The sequence below is a fragment of the Artemia franciscana genome, chromosome 9 (assembly GCF_032884065.1).
Source record: "Artemia franciscana chromosome 9, ASM3288406v1, whole genome shotgun sequence".
NCBI classification, from domain to species: domain Eukaryota; kingdom Metazoa; phylum Arthropoda; class Branchiopoda; order Anostraca; family Artemiidae; genus Artemia; species Artemia franciscana.
In genome coordinates, this window is record NC_088871.1 from 7,025,363 (window position 1) to 7,031,362 (window position 6,000).

General features: G+C 34.5%; 1 protein-coding gene across 7 annotated transcripts in view; it reads right to left on the minus strand.

Moving 5' to 3' along the window:
• LOC136030947 (peptidyl-prolyl cis-trans isomerase G-like) overlaps positions 1-6,000 on the minus strand; it is a 155,591-nt gene that overhangs the window by 70,663 nt on the left and 78,928 nt on the right. The window contains exon 1 of one of the 7 annotated variants that reach the window (XM_065710064.1): positions 3,116-3,266. The exons of 2 other annotated variants lie outside the window; for them this stretch is intronic. The gene's annotated coding sequence lies outside the window, so the exon portion shown is untranslated. Of the gene's footprint in view, positions 1-3,115; positions 3,267-6,000 lie in introns of those variants that run through there. 4 more of the 7 variants (XM_065710065.1, XM_065710071.1, XM_065710070.1 and 1 more) reach the window with 4 other exon arrangements.

A 6,000-nucleotide genomic window follows, 5' to 3' on the forward strand; every position in this document is an offset into this window, starting at 1 on the left:
ATTTGTTTCTTTGTGCCATAATCTATAGAATCATCAAAAAATGCCAGACCTACTGTTTCTGGAGACAAATACAACAAATGGTTGGCCATCATCATGGACATCACTCTGGAAATTTCTGAATTGATTGCCAAATAGTCCAACAGTGATATTAATAATTGATAATCAGGATATGGTGCACTAGCTGGTTTCAGAGCTGTTGTCCATGCTCTTAGATAAACACATCTTGCAGCCCTTTTCTTCTTTCTTACTCAAACAAAATTGCCCTCTGAACATCCAGATTTTCAGACTGTAGATGACCTTTGACAGCCACTGTGCATGGTGTGTAGCCCCAGGTGGCATGAATTGAATTTCCCTCTCAGGAACCAGCCCCAGAAAGATTATAACTAGCTCCAAAAATTCTCTATAATCATCCCTTGGTTGACTTTCTCTAAGGTAACCCTTAGCAAACTCAGTGGTACTATCCTTGATATCTTGAACTGATGTAGATACAGCATAACTTGAAATTCCTGTTTTAAACCTGGATCGATCAATAAACATCCAGTACTGTTGAAAACAAGTGAACATTGGAACTTGAGGAGCAGATGTTGATCCAAGACAAACTTGAAATACAGCACCAATGAGCAGCTCCATGACATGATGCCTGCATGCAAGGAACAAAATCTCCTTACCAGCCTTCTTCCTACAGCACCTTCTGTTCCAATAGAACACATGCTCTAGCCAGTTGATCAGTGTTGGAGCAGGTTGTGTCAAAGCACATTGCACAGATGTTTCTTGTGATGCCCCACTCTTCTATTGTAGAGTATACAGCTGATGCTTGGGCTTCAACTGTACCACTGTTCAGTTTTGCAACTGTCAATAACTGGGAGCTATTCCTGAAACTATGATGGGTAGTTAATCAACTTGCTCCTTGCTTGTTAAGTCAGCAATGAGCTTGCCATCCAAGTGAACTACTAGTTATACATTACCTTGAAACTTGGCTTTCAAGGCAGCTGACTGTACAACCAGTGTTTCATTCTTAATTGACAAATTGAGTCACAATTAAGAGCTAGATCAGTGATGTTATGTCCCAAACTTTTGGCAGTTTTGCTAATGATGAACATTGCTTTACAGTCAGACATTTTGGTTCTGTCTAACATTGCGGCAAGTTGTGGAGTTATAACTACTTTTCTACCTCTCTGTCTTTTTTCTCGTGTTCCTCCTGCCTTGCAAATCATAGTATCATCATTACTATTGTCTGTATCTTCTTCATCACTGCTAGATGACAATATCATATCCATCATTTTGCTCCTTTTCTCTTTCTTTGCTGGAAAATTAATATGGAAAATAAAGTCTGTTGTCTCACTAATGTCTTTTCTAGCATTTTTACAACTTGTTTCTCCTTTCTGGCTAATTTTTCATCCCAGTAAAATTCTGGTTTATTGACTTTTGGCTATCTTGGAAAGGGGTTAGGTTAGGAAAATGAAACTTTCAGGGACAGGTCTAAAGGTTAAAGTATGTCATGGGAAGGTATTTTGAAGTACCTACCTCTATGCTCTCTAAAGGGTCCTGACCTTTGATGACCTTTAAAAATATGTGTGTTCTAAAAGTGAAACCTTGCAAAATAGATCTTCTGCTTGAATAAAGTACAAGAAAATTGTTTTCTGCTTCACAACTTTCCTTAGTCCATATTTATAAGGTTTTAAAGATATGTGAATACATTTCATAAATTTTGGAAAAAAAAACATTGATATGGCTCAGCATTCTACTCAAGCAACAGGAATTGCATTTTTAGAGCTAAAGGTAGAGAAAAAGCACTAACTGAAAATTAAGGTAAAATCTTGCTTTGTCAAAATTTTGATAGGTATAGACCTGGGTAAAACTCTAGTTAATTGACTTCTTGCTATCTCAGAAAGGGTTTAGGCTAAGAAAATGAAACTTTCAGGGATGAGTCTACAGACTAAAGTGTGTCCCAGGAAGGTATTTTAAAGTACCCACCTCCACTTCTTCTCCCTCTAGAGGGCCCTGAAATTTGCCTAGATGACAGGTTTATACCTATTGAAATTTTGACAAAACAACATTTTACCTTAAATTTCACTTACTAGTTGCTTTTTCTGTAAAATTCTAGTTAATTGACTTCTTGCTATCTTGGAAAGGGTTTAGGTTAGGAAAATAAAACTTTCAGGGATGAATCTACAGACTAAAGTATGTCCTGGGAAGGTATTTTGAAGTAACTACCTCTACTCCTTCTCCCTCTAGAGGGCCCTGACCTTTGATGACCTTTAAAAATATGTATGTTATAAAAGTGAAACCTTGCAAAATAGATCTTCTGCTTAATTGAAGTAGGCCTACAACAAAATTGTTTTCAGCTTCATAACTTTGCTTAATTCCATTTTATAAGGTTTTAAAGATATGCAAATACATTTCCTAAATTTGGAAAAAACATTGATATGGCTCAAAATTCTTCTCAAATAACAGGAATTGCATTTTCAGAACTGAAGGCAGAGAAAAAGCAACTAGTAACTGAAAATTAAGGTAAAATGTTGTTTTGTCAAAATTTCAATAGGTATAGACCTGTCATGTAGGCAAATTTCAGGGCCCTCTAGAGGGAGAAAGAGTGGATGTGGGCATTTTAAAATACCTTCCTGGGACATACTTTAGCCTGTAGACCCATCCCTGAAATTTTCATTTCCCTAACCTAAACCCTTTCTGAGATAGCAAGAAGTCAATTAACTAGAATTTTACCTAGACTTGTCATATAGGCAAATTTCAGAGTGCTCTAGGGGGAAAAGTAGTGGAGGTGGTTACTTCAAAATACCTTCCTGGGATATACTTTAGCCTTTACATCCATCCCTGAAAGTTTCATTTTCCTAACCTAACCCCTTTCCAAGATAGCCAAAAGTCAATAAACTAGAATTTTACCTATACTTTGGACTGTAGACCAATCATTGACAATTTTATTTTCCTAACCTAACCCTTTTCCAAGATAGCAAAAACGAGCTAAACTAGAATTGTATCATTATTTGAAAAAAATTATACTACTAGATTTCATTGACCTAGCTAAACCAGCTATCCAGGGTAGCCTATGTCACAAATTTAATTTTTCCCAAAACTGGAAGCTCCTCATCTAGAATTTTACCAAAAAGTCCTATAGACAGTTTTAATTCCTCTTTCAACTGCAGTACTTTGATAATAACTTAATGATAGACTAGTCTTTTCCCAATTCCATACAGCATAGTCAGTCTTTTCTTCCTGAGGCAATTGTACAGTTCTTCCTATTAGCGATAGTGGCGGCGGTTCTCAAAGGCGTGTTTTATTATTCCTGGTCGAGGGTTTAGCTTAGACTAGGGGGGAGGGAGAATACTTAGTGGCTGAAGCCCCTCCTCAAGAGTTCTCACGGTGAAAAAATATAATACTGAATATTACCCAAAGCTTGGTATTTTGATGTATTGAATCATCCAGTTTTAATGTTTTGGCAAGAAAAAGTTGAGAAAATCCCTGATCTACTGTTTTTCAATGTGCGTTTGAGTAACTATTGCAACAACTTAAAGTATTCTATTCATTCTTTTTTATTGATAGATTTGTGTATAAGAGGCATGCCCAATCTGCCTTCCAAGATTTTTAAAGTTCAAGATGCACTTTTCAATTTGTAAGTGGCATAAACAATTTACTAGCATAAAAAACTAGAACAACTTATCCATGACAATGGAGGAAATTATCAAAGCATTGGAGAAAATTTGCTTGTTTCGCCAAATTTCGTTGACAAGGAGGTAATCTGAAATAAAGAAGTATTATTATTAAATGCAGAATCGACTATACAGGCTAGGCTAAAAAAAAAAAAAAAAAAAAAAATACTGACTACAGCTTTGGGCATAGTTAATACAAAGACTACAGATTAAGGGGGATATTATCCTTAGTTTGCATAAATTACTTATGAATTCCGTTTTCCACTGGCTAAAAAACTGTCAACTATACTACTTGTTCATGTAATGCAACTTAATATCCTAAAATAAGCCTTTATTATCTATTACTGGAGTATATACGAATCCAAGTCCTTGAATGCCATGCACACGAAGAAGCGATACTAGAAAACCCTACCATCCACGAGAGTTGGACATAAGAGCCTTCGGTAACTAGCAAAAGGTTCTGCTCATAGATCAAGAAACCCACAAGAGAGTTTTGATTTATTACGTTTAATGTAGGCCTTTTGTTTAAAGACAAACAAATCAATAAATGAACTCATTTCAGGAAGCCCAAGATGTCCTTGACATCAAAGAAGTGCATTCAGCAGTTTATGTTTGATAAGCATAAGGAGAAACTCGGTATACATGAACTACGAACAGGCCAAAATCTAGACTGAAAACTGTGACACTTTGTATTCTGTACCATCATTATGTCCTTGGTTTTCTTATATTTTTAGGTTATTGATTTATTTCCCTTTGCTATAATCTACCTCCAATTTAAGCTAATTCAATGGCGAACGTGTTTTTTCCAATATTCTAGTTGTAATTACACCGATGAGGTAGTCCGTTACTTAACAATTCATAATAAAATTACACTTCAGTGTTACAAGGCTCTTAGTCGCTTTAACAATCAAAATTTTCATACATTTCATTCCATTCTGATGTTTAGGAAATTAAAACCAAGTCAATTGTTATTACATTTATTGTAAGATGAACTTGTGATAAGATACATTCCGTAATTTTGAGTAGTCTTTATATAGATATAGAATGTCTAAATTATATAGAATTCCAATAATTTATGTTTTAAGCTCGTTGCTATTGTAGCTTTGAATCACTCTTTTGGTAGTTCTAAGATTTTATGTTCATTTAGAGTACCAGTATCTTCAATATCCTTCATAGCTATTGTAACAATTTCAATTCGCTTTAAATGGAAAACAATTACAAACAGACGAACTAAGAGATCTTTTTAAGCTATTCATGCTGTGGCTCACCTTGATGAGTAAAGTGCTCTCAAGTGAAGGATCTCGAGGGATTCCGTAGTTTTTATGCAAATATTAAGTTTTTAAACTTTATACGGAATCACTTCCTTGAAAGTAGTATAAAGAAGGAGCTTAGTATTCTTATAACTTGTAGCATGAAGCACTTGACGACATTATACATAAAACCACAAACTCTGCTTGTAGTATTAATAGTTTGTAAAATTTCCTGTTTCTAAGTATTATGAGGGATCACTTCTTTGCCAGTAGTATAAAAAGGATACTTAGTAGGCTCTTCTAACCAGCATCAGAACTTCTAGCATGAAGCAATCGACAAAATTATCTATAGGACTGCCGAGTCTGGTATAGTTGCCATTTTGGTTATTATTATGGCTATTATGTATGGTTACCTTGCGATTATTTCTTTTTTTGAGTTCATGCTACTTTGGTTAAGTCCGTAATTAGAGCCAATTATTGGGTAAATTCAATCTAAGAAATACCTTCTAAATAATAAAATAGATTGTAAATTAGCAACGTGTCGGTTCTTATGCAGTTAATTAGTTGATATTTATGTTCCTTAACACTATTTATGTTATGTTACGTTAGTTTATGTTATGTTATGTTATTTCTGTTATGTTACGATTACGTTACGATTACGAATACGATTACGATTATTTTCTTTATGTTATGTTACGATTATGTTATGATTTATGTTATGTTACGATTTTTGATATTTATGTTCCTTAACTTAACTTGTTAAAATAATTTTAGTTCTAATTTATTCTAAATTAACAACGCATAAGTTCTTATGCAGTTAATTATTTGATTCTTATGTTCCTTAACATTCTTGAACACAAACAAAACATCATTCTTTTCTTACCAGTTTGCCTTCTATTATGAATTTGTCTCTGAACTTATAATTTCTGTATCGACAAGGAAAACTACGGACACTTTTTTTTCTGTCATCAAAAGAAGACGGAATGTCAAAATGATGTTAAGACTTATGCCCGCTATGTGGATAGAGCTGAATAAAATGACAAAATTTCTTGCCAGGTTAACACCGAGAGCTAAATCTAGGGAGGCTC